The 14,883-nt window shown below is 42.0% G+C and overlaps 1 protein-coding gene and 1 pseudogene across 1 annotated transcript in view; one reads left to right on the top strand and one right to left on the bottom strand.

Annotated features, from left to right (window-relative positions):
• TMEM108 (transmembrane protein 108) overlaps nt 1–14,883 on the bottom strand; it is a 515,125-nt gene that overhangs the window by 443,570 nt on the left and 56,672 nt on the right. The window lies entirely within an intron of this gene.
• LOC142201097 (acyl-CoA dehydrogenase family member 11-like) overlaps nt 1–14,883 on the top strand; it is a 49,812-nt pseudogene that overhangs the window by 12,091 nt on the left and 22,838 nt on the right.

The raw sequence follows: 14,883 nt of genomic DNA, 5'->3' as shown, positions 1-14,883 counted from the left end.
AGAACAAACAGTAAGCCAAGGTACAGGTGTCACCTCCACCATGAGCCCCAACATCTTGAGCCCCAATGCAATAATTTTGGAAAATTTAAGAAATTGCACCATTTCTGCTGTGCGTATTTATTTTCTTTTCTGCAATGTGCCACTTTACTGAGACGCGCATACTGTGAAAGAAATAATTATTTGATCCCTTGCTTGCTAATTGGTCTTTGAATGGCAAACACATCAGAACTTGGCACTCTGAGGAACTAGTTTGCCTACCCTTAGGGCTGCCAAGAATACCAAAGAAAAAGCAAGGAAAATTATTATAGGTGAGTGAACTATAAGGGGACGTTTAAAATATAAACTTTATTAGAAAATCGTTTAAAAAAGACACACTATAGGATAAAGTGTCAAACCCAGGTGAATGATAGGATAAAAATCCACCAAAACTGAGTGACCTCACTCAGTAGCAATTGACTAACATGTCAAAGAGATATATTGTAAAGCTCTAATTAATATATGGCAAGAAGTCAATATAGAGACCAAAAAAATCCCCAAGGGTATACAAAAATCTGGATAATCAGGTTAAAAGCTCAGCTGCTGGTTCTGATGTATAACTCTTGCAGCAGAGGGCTAACATATAAATGATAGGGTTAAAGTATCTAGCTGTATTGATTTATGACAGCTATTGCACTAGTCCCACAGCCTGACTCCAGTGTTTACTGACAGCTGCAAAGCTAACTGCAGCTATCACATTAAGTGCTCCAGCCACACTATGGCTGATAACACCTATCTAGCCTAAAGACAAATATTATGCAGCTTATTGCAGCACCTTCCGATCATAATCTCCACCCCTAGGGGCTGGATAGACCAACTCTACCCAATGAAACTTTAATAATGTAGAATCACCCCCATGTTTTTCACAAAAATGTCGAGCAATTGGGATCTACCTATGTCATTTATGTGATCTCTGATCCTCCTGGAGGAACATGTCGCAAGATAGATCACCCTGCGATTTGCAGTTAATAAAGTTCTTGTTTATATATGACATTTTGGTGACATTGCTAGTAAAACTCTTCCCAGGTTTAATAGACTCACATGCCTTACATGAGCCACATGCATATGTGCCCACCAGTCTTTTTGCATGCCTACCTAACCAGTTGTCGGTTTCAACAGGTGCCAAATGGCTCCTCACCAATTTATCCCGTAGATTTTGTCCCCTCCTGTATGTAACCATGGGGTGATCGCCAATCTGGGGGCCAATGTCAGGATCAGCTCTAAGAATTTCCCAAGTATTCCTCAGGACCTGCAGAACCTCTTTATTAGCTGAATCAAAGGTTGCTACTATTATCATATCACTCGAGGTCTGTTTTTCTGTTGGTTTTAGTAAGGATGATCTATCCCGACACAGGGCCTCCTGATGTGCTTTTCTCAAAACCCCATCTGGGTATCCACGGTTTCTACACCTCCTACGATGGTCATCTGCTGCCACCTCATAGTCACTAAGGTTGGTACAATTTCTGCGGAGGGGCAGGAGCTGCCCCTTTGGTATCCCGCGATGCAAAGGGAGCGGGTGCCAACTGTTCCAGCTCAACAAACTATTGATGGCAGTATCTTTTCTGAAAATAGTTGTACTTAAGAGGCCTGACTGTGATTTATGGATAGTCAAATCGAGGAAAGTGATGGATTCATCCCTGATTTCCGATGTGAACAAAAGCCCTAAGTTGTTGATATTAAGAGCATCCACAAATTCAGCAAATTCCTGTTTTGTACCTCCCCAGATCAGCAAAACATCATCAATAAATCTGACCCACAACAGCATGGATGTTGACCATTTTTCCATACTGTCCCTGAAGACCACCTCCCTCTCCCACCAGCCCTGCCTCCGCAGAAATTGTACCAACCTTAGTGACTATGAGGTGGCAACAGATGACCTTTTAGGATTGTTATTAATGCATATTTATTAAAAGTTATGTTTTATAATTAATATTTCTATTCCATTTCGTGGCTTATTGGGCTGGTGAGCAACATATGGTTCACAGAGAACCTTTTATAGGTTTGTTTGTCTTGTCCACTGGAACTCCTTATTTTAATTTCTAACTCAGTAAAGGTTATGTTTTAGTTTAGTCATTACTCCTTTTAGTGAAATATTTGTAGACTTGAGTAATAACTCCACAGTGATTTTGAAAGTCCATTGTAAGGAACAAAATGACCTCCCTATCCCCTACCACTTTACCAGTCAACCAGACACCACAACAACTCTGGTTCTAGGTCATTGATCAGGAACATGTCTCGAGACATGGTGGTGACCTCAAAGCACTCCTACTGAAGCATGAAATGCAGTGAATTGTGAAACTCCTTACTATACATTTGCAAGAGATGAGTAAGGAATTGGTCCCTCTCTAGCTCATTGTAACTATACCATTCATGTACCACTGTATACTTTTCGTAATCTAATTCTACTAATATTATAAATGTGAAAGTTTGTATGTTTGGATGTTTGTGTGTTTGGATGTTTGTTCCTCAATCAAGCAAAAATGGCTGAACAGATTTGGATGAAATGTTTGGATGTTTGTGTGTTTCGATGTTTGTTCCTCAATCAAGCAAAATTGGCTGAACGGATTTGGATGAAATTTGGCACATAGATAGATTGTAACCTCAATTAAAACATAGGCTACTTTTTATCCCGATAAATTACATGGCTTCATGACTGTTATGAATTTTTGTTCACATACTATATTACACTGCTCTTATCTCAGCTTCTGAGAAAGCCAGGGCTGTTATCTCTCTGTGTAATCACACACTAACCCTCAGTGTTCACACAATTGTATATTAACTGATCTGCTCCAGGCACTGCTGAAAAACTGACATGGGCAAACACCTTTAATCCAAATTGGCAGTTTTGTCAATTTTCAACATGCCCGGAAAAAGAAAATCTAATTTGTCACAAACAACGAGAGTTATGAAGGAAGACAGAAGTCACAGAGTTCTCCTCAATCTGAGCTGAGGGAGATCATCGATGCCAACAACACACTCATTATATGGCGTCCCAGCATGCCGCTGAGATGCCGAAACAATCATGGGCACAACTCGAGGAATGAGTTCAGTGGCAGCGGAGCAGACGGATCATCCACGCCAACAACACACTCATTATATGACGTTCCAGTGAGCTGCTGAGATGCAATCACAGGCACAGTGCAACAAACAAGTTCAGCGACACGCCAGATTGAGAGCTACCAAACGCCAGAGCATGCGGATCATCAACGCCAACAACATGCTCATTATATGGTGTCCCAGCGAGCTGCTGAGATACAGCAACAATCACGGGCACAGCACGAGGAACACATTCAGCAACAGGCCAGCTTGACAACTGTTGAAATGCCGGAGCAGGCGGATCATCAACACCAACAGCACGCTCATTATGTGGCATCCCAGCGAACTGCCGAGATGCCGGAACAATCACAGGCACAGTTTGAAGAACAAGGTCAGCAGCAGGACAGCTTGAGAGCTACCGAAATGCCGGAGCAGGCAAACTAACGATGGCAGCAATTTTCTGAATATAGGTGGATCATTGACGCCAACAACCTGCAGACGAAGTTAGACGAGGCTAGTTTACTATATTTTTAGTAATGTACTTTATTATTATTTATCGTTACATTTAATTTTTATTTTTTATTTTTGTCCCCAGCAACTTTGGCCCCATTGTCTTTACAATGGGGCCAAATGGGGCTTCTGGTTTTCCCTGGAAGTGATGTAACATACCCCCTCGCAGCACCTTGCGTGTGGCTTACGATGCCGTGAATTATATATATATATATATATATATATATATATATATATATATACAGTATATATATATATATATATATATATACAGTATATATATATATATATATATATATATATATATATATATATATAGTGAGAAGGTGACAGGCAAAGTGCGGGGGTCCCGCTATATCAGCCCCATGTTTCTGGCCTACGTGTGGTCCAGGGCAGGTATAGAGTAGGCTTCAGCCCAGGTGTGGGTCATAGACTCATTACTGGCCCATAAAAGGCTGAAGAGCCTCTATTTCAGGGCAGATACAGGGATCAGAGGCTGCCATCAGATCCTGTCGGGAATTGCAGTTATCACTGCAGATTTGTTATTTTTCTTATTGAGGTCTGCATATTTTTATCAGGGACAATTCTGAGCTAGACTCCTGATGAACCTGATAACATGCAGGGGAAATGCATTGAGTTAGAACATGCTGTAAGCCACGCTGCTCTGCTGGCTATTTCACATTGACATTCCTTCAGTATGCCTATGCTGTGAGCCATTTTCATTCATTTTTTGATGGCCACTTGACAATTGCTATGTAACATAACATTTTCTTAGCCATGCTGCATAGGCATTTCTATCAACCTCAGATATGACGGCCATATATCTGTGGATTTTTACTGCAATGTACAGTCCTATGAAAAAGTTTGGGCACCCCTATTAATCTTTATCATTTTTAGTTCTAAATATTTTGGTGTTTGCAACAGCCATTTCAGTTTGATATATCTAATAACTGATGGACACAGTAATATTTCAGGATTGAAATGAGGTTTATTGTACTAACAGAAAATGCGCAATATGCATTAAACCAAAATTTGACCGGTGCAAAAATATGGGCACCTCAACAGAAAAGTGACATTAATATTTAGTAGATCCTCCTTTTGCAAAGATAACAGCCTCTAGTCGCTTCCTGTAGCTTTTAATCAGTTCCTGGATCCTGGATGAAGGTATTTTGGACCATTTCTTTCTACAAAACAATTCAAGTTCAGTTAAGTTTGATGGTAGCCGAACATGGACAGCCCGCTCTCAAATGATCTGAAAACAAAGATTGTTCAACATAGTTGTTCAGGGGAAGGATACAAAACGTTGTCTCAGAGATTTAACCTGTCAGTTTCCACTGTGAGGAACATAGTAAGGAAATGGAAGACCACAGGGACAGTTCTTGTTAAGCCCAGAAGTGGCAGGCCAAGAAAAATATCAGAAAGGCAGAGAAGAAGAATGGTGAGAACAGTCAAGGACAATCCACAGACCACCTCCAAAGAGCTGTAGCATCATCTTGCTGCAGATGGTGTCACTGTGCATCGGTCAACTATACAGCGCACTTTGCACAAATAGAAGCTGTATGGGAGAGTGATGAGAAAGAAGCCGTTTCTGCACGTACGCCACAAATAGAGTTGCCTGAGGTATGAAAAAGCACATTTGGACAAGGCAGCTTCATTTTGGAAACAAAAATTGAGTTGTTTGGTTATAAAAAAAAGGCGTTATGCATGGCGTCCAAAAAGAAACAGCATTCCAAGAAAAACACATGCTACCCACTGTAAAATTTGGTGGAGGTTCCATCATGCTTTGGGGCTGTGTGGCCAATGCCGGCATCGGGAATCTTGTTAAAGTTGAGGGTCGCATGGATTCCACTCAGTATCAGAAGATTCTTGAGAATAATGTTCAAGAATCAGTGACGAAGTTGAAGTTACGCCGGGGATGGATATTTCAGCAAGACAATGATCCAAAACACCGCTCCAAATCCTCAGGCATTCATGCAGAGGAACAATTACAATGTTCTGGAATGGCCATCCCAGTCCCCAGACCTGAATATCATTGAACATCTGTGGGTTGATTTGAAGCGGGCTGTCCATGCTCGGCGACCATCTAACTTAACTGAACTTGAATTGTTTGTCCAAAATACCTTTATCCAGGATCCAGGAACTGATTAACAGCAACAGGAAGCGACTAGAGGCTGTTATCTTTGCAAAAGGAGGATCTACTAAATATTAATGTCACTTTTCTGTTGAGGTGCCCATACTTTTGCACCGGTCAAATTTTGGTTTAATGCATATTGCACATTTTCTGTTAGTACAATAAACCTCATTTCAATCCTGAAATATTACTGTGTCCATCAGTTATTAGATATATCAAACTGAAATGGCTGTTGCAAATACCAAAATATTTAGAACTAAAAATGATTAAGATTAATAGGGGTGCCCAAACTTTTTCATAGGACTGTATATTTTGTGAGTTGGCCATTAGGTGTAAGTGTTGACACCAGCTAAGCACTCATACAAGCTGTAGGGGCTTAGCAATTATATCTATCATGTACACTGTGAGTGGTTTTAACCACAACATTGGCTAACCAACAAAACTTGTGTCCCGATCTCTTTAAGTTTGGTGGCGGACTTGTATCTGTGGTGGGGTATTTGTGTTTATGGGAGTGAATTTAGTAGGGGAATGATAGGTGTTTCTCCCCAAACAGGAGTTACCCCCCAATATGTATATGTTATTATCCACTGCCCTACATGCCTGCATATGATTGTTGATTCATGGACATCTATATATTGAATACACTGATTTTATTGGTCATCTAATAAAAGTTAGGTTTTACACTTTTTCCCTATTATAACACCATTTTCTCTGTGACCTTACATTAGTGCAGGCAGTATCAGTTTTTTGCCGTTAGAACAACAGTTTGTATGTATTTAACGGAAAAAAATTATTGCCCCAGAAAACTCTTAAGAAAGATTCTTCACTAACAGGACTGACTGTCAGTAAACAAAATTATGTTAAACACTCTGCGGACAATCACATGTTAAACTGCTCTATTGTAAAACAGATATAGACAATATTAGATTATTGGCAATGAACAGGTTAACTTTCTTTTGTGTGTCTGTATTACTGCAGCAGTAGGGCTTACATAGAACAGATATTCTCCCTCACTCCTATCTATGATTTATATCACTAAGTTGCTTGTAATTGATTAAATCTGACTTTGCTCTAATTTTCCTACTCCTAAGATCCTCTAGCTGTATTACAAGTTATGCTGTACTAAGTGGTGTATTGCTTAAGAAAATGGATTCATAGCTTTGGAACATGCAGTGATGAATAACACATCCATTCCCTACTTCCACCATCACTGAAATGCCTTGTGTTCCTGCCTACAGCACCTTATACTCTGTATATGACATCGGCACTGTAGGGTGTCCACCTACCACTGACTATTGGCTGTCAGGTGATGGTAGAATGTTTTCATTAAAAACAAAGCAATTTGAAATGTTCGGGCTAGAAAACAATGTAAGGCTAAGACCCCACTTTGCAGAAAAGCAGTCATTTTTTGTTACAGATTTTGTTGCAGTTTTTTGAGCCAAAGCCAACAATGATTACAAAAGGGATGGGAAACAAATAGGAAGTTCTTATACGTCTACCTTCTGCTCAATCCACTCTTGGCTTTGGCTAAAAAAAAAATAGATTGGCAATAAAGAGGATACCTGTTCTTTGTCTTCATTACTGCAGCAGTCTGGCTCACAGCACAAGATATTCTCCCCTGTAATTGATTAAATCTGACTAAACTTTGCTCTACTTTTCCTACTCTTGGTGTCGCATCACAACCAATGTGATACGTGTCCTAAGCATAGGCCATGAAAATCAGAGACAAGAAAAATTGTTATGTGTCTCCATAAATTATATAAATCAAAAGTTTCAAAACCCTTTGTTTCCATACTGTTTCTTTTGATGATTTGTTATGTTATAGTGTGTTATAAAATCTAATAACATCTTGTATTTTTCCTTAGCTTGAAAGAGAATACGAGTTGCAGAAAGCTTTATTTTTCAATGGATTTTCTGTTCCAAGGCCTTTCCTGTACTGCTCAGATGTGACAATTATTGGTACTGAATTTTACGTAATGGAACACATTCAGGTTTGTTTTATATATCAGCAATGTAATACAGTCCTATGAAAAAGTTTGGGCACCCCTATTAATCTTAATCATTTTTTGTTCTAAATATTTTGGTGTTTGCAACAGCCATTTCAGTTTGATATATCTAATAACTGATGGACACAGTAATATTTCAGGATTGAAATGAGGTTTATTGTACTAACAGAAAATGTGCAATATGCATTAAACCAAAATTTGACCGGTGCAAAAGTATGGGCACCCTTATCATTTTATTGATTTGAATTCCCCTAACTACTTTTTACTGACTTACTGAAGCACAAAATTGGTTTTGTAACCTCAGTGAGCTTTGAACTTCATAGCCAGGTGTATCCAATCATAAGAAAAGGTATTTAAGGTGGCCAATTGCAAGTTGATCTCCTATTTGAATCGCCTCTGAAGAGTGGCATCATGGGCTACTCAAAACAACTCTCAAATGATCTGAAAACAAAGATTGTTCAACATAGTTGTTCAGGGGAAGGATACAAAACGTTGTCTCAGAGATTTAACCTGTCAGTTTCCACTGTGAGGAACATAGTAAGGAAATGGAAGACCACAGGGACAGTTCTTGTTAAGCCCAGAAGTGGCAGGCCAAGAAAAATATCAGAAAGGCAGAGAAGAAGAATGGTGAGAACAGTCAAGGACAATCCACAGACCACCTCCAAAGAGCTGCAGCATCATCTTGCTGCAGATGGTGTCACTGTGCATCGGTCAACTATACAGTGCACTTTGCACAAATAGAAGCTGTATGGGAGAGTGATGAGAAAGAAGCCGTTTCTGCACGTACGCCACAAATAGAGTTGCCTGAGGTATGAAAAAGCACATTTGGACAAGGCAGCTTCATTTTGGAAACAAAAATTGAGTTGTTTGGTTATAAAAAAAGGCGTTATGCATGGCGTCCAAAAAGAAACAGCATTCCAAGAAAAACACATGCTACCCACTGTAAAATTTGGTGGAGGTTCCATCATGCTTTGGGGCTGTGTGGCCAATGCCGGCATCGGGAATCTTGTTAAAGTTGAGAGTCGCATGGATTCCACTCAGTATCAGCAGATTCTTGAGAATAATGTTCAAGAATCAGTGACGAAGTTGAAGTTACGCCGGGGATGGATATTTCAGCAAGACAATGATCCAAAACACCGCTCCAAATCCTCAGGCATTCATGCAGAGGAACAATTACAATGTTCTGGAATGGCCATCCCAGTCCCCAGACCTGAATATCATTGAACATCTGTGGGATGATTTGAAGCGGGCTGTCCATGCTCGGCGACCATCTAACTTAACTGAACTTGAATTGTTTGTCCAAAATACCTTTATCCAGGATCCAGGAACTGATTAAAAGCTACAGGAAGCGACTAGAGGCTGTTATCTTTGCAAAAGGAGGATGTACTAAATATTAATGTCACTTTTCTGTTGAGGTGCCCATACTTTTGCACCGGTCAAATTTTGGTTTAATGCATATTGCACATTTTCTGTTAGTACAATAAACCTCATTTCAATCCTGAAATATTACTGTGTCCATCAGTTATTAGATATATCAAACTGAAATGGCTGTTATAAACACCAAAATATTTAGAACTAAAAATGATTAAGATTAATAGGGGTGCCCAAACTTTTTCATAGGACTGTATGTGGCAAATATATACCTATCATTAGAAAATAAAAATCAGAATAACTCTTTAGACCAGCGGTTCTCAACCTGTGGGTCGTGACCCCGGCAGGGGTCGAACGACCAAAACACAGGGGTCGCCTAAAGCCATCGGAAAATACATATTTCCGATGGCTTTAGCCGCTGAGAAGCCGCGCTGCCTTTGCAGCAGGGTAGATCCTAGTGGGGTAAAGGACCTGTGATGATGTCATGACCATGTGATCGGACTCTGGTGTGGGCGGAGCTATTCAGTACAGTGCCGAGTTACACAAAAAGGGAAGGCTGCAGTGAGTGGAGACTGGAAGGTAAGATGGAGAGAAGAGACAGTATGTGTAAGCAAGGGGTGGGAAGGAGATGCAAGTAGTGTGTGAGTATGATAGGAGGGGATGCAGGCTGTGTGTGAGCATGATAGAGGGGTTCAGGCTGTGTGTGAGCAAGATGGGGTTGTTTCAGGCTGTGTGTCAGCATAATAGTGGGGTTCAGGCTGTGTGTGAGCAAGATGGGGGCATGAATCTGGGGGCAGAGATGGGGGGGACATTAATCTGGGGGCAGAGATGGGGGGACATGATTCTGAGGGCAGAGATGGGGGACATGAATCTGGGGACAGAGATGGGGGACATGAATCTGGGGGCAGAGATGGAGGGGACATGAATCTGGGGGCAGAGATGGAGGGACATGAATCTGGGGACAGAGATGGAGGGACATGAAACTGGGGGCAGAGATGGAGGGGGGACATGAATCTGGGGACAGAGATGGAGGGACATGAAACTGGGGGCAGAGATGGGGGACATGAATCTGGGGGCAGAGATGGAGGGGACATGAAACGGGGCAGATGAAGAGGTTATATGAAACTGGGGGAGAGATGGAGGGGGGGACATATAATTTACGGGTGACTGTAGGAGGATTATACTGTGTGGGAGCACGGGAAAAATGAATGAGAACGGGCGGAGTCAACATAAAAGTGGGCGGAGCCAAATTGTCACGGCGCGCTGTGCGCGCCGCACATTTTAGCCCTCTTTCTACTTTTCAAAAGTTGGGAGGTATGGGTTGTTGCAAAATTAAGGCCCATTCACACAGGCACAGAGGGAGCAGATTATGGTGCGAAATCCACGTCATAATCCGCCCTCTCACAATGGAGGTCTATTTAGACCACCAGGCTTGATTTTTGTGTGAGCGGCATGCTGACGCTCACAGAAAAAAAAAGTGGGCTGCCCTTTCTTCAGGTGGATTCCACAGCTCGGTGACCCGTGGCGTCCGCCTGGCGGTAGCAACCTCCCGAGTCGTCCCATTAATTTGAGCCGACTCCGGGGGGGGAGCCGCGACAGTCGTGGCAAGCGTGTTTTGACCCGAGAGTGACACGGCTCCCCGCGTCACTCTCAGTGCCTAAATCCGCTATAGATCCGCTATACCGCCCCCTGTGTGAACTAGCCCTTACAGTTATGAAGTAGCCACCAAAATTATTTTTTGGTTTGGGGTCACCGCAACATGAGGAACTGTATTGCGGGGTCACGGCATTAGAAAGGTTGAGAACCACTGCTTTAGACAGTGTTCTTCTACATGTTTACCTGATGTAGTGCAGCCTAAAATTTTGTTTTTTAGAGCCTCTAAAATTCCTGCACATTTCAGAATCTTCCATTGCATGCCTTTTTTGGGGCAGTCTCTTCACCCGGTGATGTTTAATGTGAAATTTCTTCTAGTGGCCCCCTTATGTCCAACAGACACCCAGTTTACAATCTTCTTCTGGTTTTGTTTTTATGTCAATAGTTTTTTTAAATTAAATTTTGCATGAATACAATACAGAAAGTCAAACAAGATACACAGGATATGTTCATGGCATCACAATCCACATAGGTATAGAGTACAAAATATTTGAGATGAACATCAAGTATATAGATGAATACATAGTGAGATGTACTCCAATAACATTTTAATCCAGAGATACAAGAAGTAGCTAAACATAGCAAGTATGAAGGTGCAATCACCAAGTTGTGGCCGTGAGGGGAAAGTTCTCAACAAGCGGGGAGAAGAAAGAAGGAAAAAACAAACAGGCCTAATGAAAATCGGGCCACCCTATAATGACTAATGGGGCTGAGTGGTCTGCCCACCCATGAGTGGGTAGTGCAAAAACATGAAATAGTGAGCCAACTCCTCCACAGCCTCTCCAACAACTAGAGGGACATGTAGGAAACAGCTTAGCTAGTACCACACCTGGGCTGAAGACTACTCCAGACCCACCCTGGACCGAACATAGTTCAGAAACCTGGGGCTGATATAGTGGGACTTTGCCTGTCACCTTTCACTCTATCTATCTATCTATCTATCTATCTATCTATCTATCTATTTATCTGGCATTCACAGCATAAGACACACATGAGGCGCTGCAAGGGGGTATGTTATATCACTTCCGGGGAAAACCAGAAGTGACGTGCAAAGGCAATAGATTGGCAGGGCAGATCTAGGGAGTGAAGGGAGGCGTCTGTGTCTGTCCTGTTATTCTGAGTTTGCTGAGACAGTGTTGTGTTCATTCGTTTGTGAGGCTGTTAGTGAGCAACACATATAGTTGGTTTATTACTGTTTACTCAGTTGCTCAGAGGAGCAGGATCTTGTTTCTTAATGTTTTGCTTGAAGCTAAGGCTGTATCATATACAAGCACATATATGCCACACAATATAGCAAGTTACAGGGTTACAGGGGAGGGGGGTAGTACCAAAGTAGCAGAAACTTGCTATATTGCTTCCAATGTGAGGCACACATGGTGGACTTCTTTGTCCACCTAATGGCCTCCCGCCAACAGTTGGCCTGAAATCTTCTGCCTAAGTTGTCTTCCCAGAAACATATTTGCTTGGTTTTCTGAAAAGTAGAATCTAAGTTTACAGTATGATACAGAGTTTTAGTATGATATGTGGCTGGGGAAGTTAGCGGGTGCAACAGGTCAGCAGCAGGTTGCAGCACATGTACCTGAGTTGAGGGAGACTCAGACAGATATGAAACCAACCTGGTATAAGTAAACTTTTCATTTGTAGGTAATACCACCACTGTATAGGTCAGACATATATCTTATCCCACAGCTGCTCCACACATCTAGGGAGAGAAGTGGGACCACGTGCGGTAGTGTTGTAAGAGGCAGGTTCAGGGAGACCCTAGGGATAGCGCTGTCTGAAACAGCACAGAAAGCACGCCAAGCCCGAGCAGTAGCCGGTGGCGCAGAGGTGGGCAAATGTATGGAGGATCAGAGTGATAACAAGAAATCCTCCCAACACTTAATCTCCTCCATAGCCGGCCATAATTTATCATGAGTCGATGAAAACCAGAATTTAAGCTGACCCAAGGCAATGGCTAAATGGTAGTGATACAGATTCAGTACTCCCATACCTCCATTGTCCCTTGCTTTGAAGAGTGTGTGTAGGGCCACTCTGGGTTTACAGACATTCCATAGAAAAAGACATCATCTTCTTTTGGAATTCCCGGAAAACAGTGGGTATCGGGATACTCAAATAGTAAAGTATTCTAAGAAGAATCAACATTTTGTATAGCATATTCAGTGCATCGACATTCCATCATGGCATCCCCCTCCTGATTAGATCTGAATGAATGGGCCTAAACAGGAGAGTGTCTCAAGCTGCAGACACTGCAGCCGACTCAGTTGCGGAATCCGCGGTAAGATAGGTCATGTCGCTTCTTTTTTCCACTACTAGTTAGTGGGAAAAAAAAGCAAGCGACTCCCTTTGAAGTAAATGGGATCCAATTTTGCTGGCACCTGCAAAAAAACTCAGTGTCAACATACCCTTATAGTTACACTTTGTGTTTCTATATTTTACAGACTAATTGGTTACCTTTATTTTTATCAGGGACGCATTTTCCGAAATTCAAGACTGCCAGATGTCAGCCCTGCAGAAAGGTCAGCCTTGTACACTGCCCTCTCTGAAACTCTTGCCCGGCTCCATTCATTTAACATACGCACATTAAATCTTACCGGATATGATAAAGGAAAAGGATATTGCCTGGGGCAGGTAAGATAAAATTCATATTTAGTTTCTAAATATTTTTATTGAAAGATAAGCGCACAGAGACCATGAATTACATGTCAGTAAGACCGCATGCAGTGATATATATCAAACAATGGGTTACATATGAGCTCAGCCTTACAATTATATAATAGTATATAAAAGATGTTTAAGGTAGGGGATGAGTAAAGGAATGGAAGGAAGCAGAGGAAAAGCAAGGAAGAAAGGAAAAAGTCGCAGCAGATCTAGGAAGAGTTAAGGTAGTAATGACTGTATTGTCAATATTCTCAGACAGTGATTCATATATGGCTCTCACCATGTTGTAATGTCCCGGTACTGCTAGTCCAATTCCCTTTTATAGTCCTTTCAGGCCGAGATGATATGGACATTTGCATATAAAGTAAAGCGTTTACTCCCCCTTCATTCCTTCATTTCTATTTTTCCAGAGCCAGCACACAGGGGGGTCTATTAATGCGCCATCTTGTGGATGTTTTTGTGTATTACACCTGCCTATATTTACCATTGCAATGTAATTTGAGCTGGCACTGTAAAGGGAGTGTCCATTATAATTAGGTGACCTCCAGGACCACTCAAGGGAGCTTGGCTGGCCTGGAGGCGGAGCTGAGTGACCGCCCTCTCTAGAGAGGGGGTTGGGAACTTTTTGGTCTTTTGTCTTTGGTGTGGAGCTGAGCACATGGGAAGCTGTAAAAATGGCAGCTAAGTCTCCAGGAAGTTGTAACAGCTTGGCTGGCCTGGAGGCGGAGCTGAGTGACTGCCCTCTCTAGAGAGGGGGTTGGGAACTTTTTGGTCTTTTGTCTTTGGTGTGGAGCTGAGCACATGGGAAGCTGTAAAAATGGCAGCTAAGTCTCCAGGAAGTTGTAACAGAGACGTCTTTTCCTCTGTACCCAAGATTCTTCTCAGATAATACTTTCTTCTGAATCTCCAAGAAGAGATGTCTTTTCCTCTGCCTCCAAGATGTTCCTCAGAGAGTGTTTTCCTCTGAAGCTCCACATCTCTACGAGTAGGCCGTCCTGTTATCCATACATCTGGGAACTCCACACATATCTCTCTATTCAAGTAAGTCTTTGGGACAAATCTATATTTAAGGAGCCCATAGCTAGTCCGACGGAAATTGAGGGTCCCCCGCCGTCGACAACTTGTATCTCCTCTTCTATATACGTGTACCCAGCTTTGTTGAGGTCTAACCCCCTGGATACAGGCCATCCTTACAAGTATATACAAGTTTAACTTCCAAAGCAACTACGAGTTAACCAAGCCCAAGGTATTCTTGCTCAAAGCTCCATCACCTGATTAAGTGGACACTGTCTAAAAAGATCGCTGTATTGTATGTGAAGAATCACTCCGTCATCTGTATATTTGTATCAACTCGTCCTGCTAGTAAAAAGAGCAACGATTACCCCCGAAGCCTGGTTGTCTGTTGTCACTGTCAGATATCAGAGTGGGGGCGGGTAGTCGGGGACATCAAAAAGGAAATTTTGTGCACATTTGGGACCC

The sequence above is a fragment of the Leptodactylus fuscus genome, chromosome 4 (assembly GCF_031893055.1).
Source record: "Leptodactylus fuscus isolate aLepFus1 chromosome 4, aLepFus1.hap2, whole genome shotgun sequence".
Lineage (NCBI taxonomy): Eukaryota > Metazoa > Chordata > Amphibia > Anura > Leptodactylidae > Leptodactylus > Leptodactylus fuscus.
The sequence above is the reverse complement of the archived record's forward strand: the minus strand, read 5'-3'. Positions and strand labels throughout refer to the sequence as shown.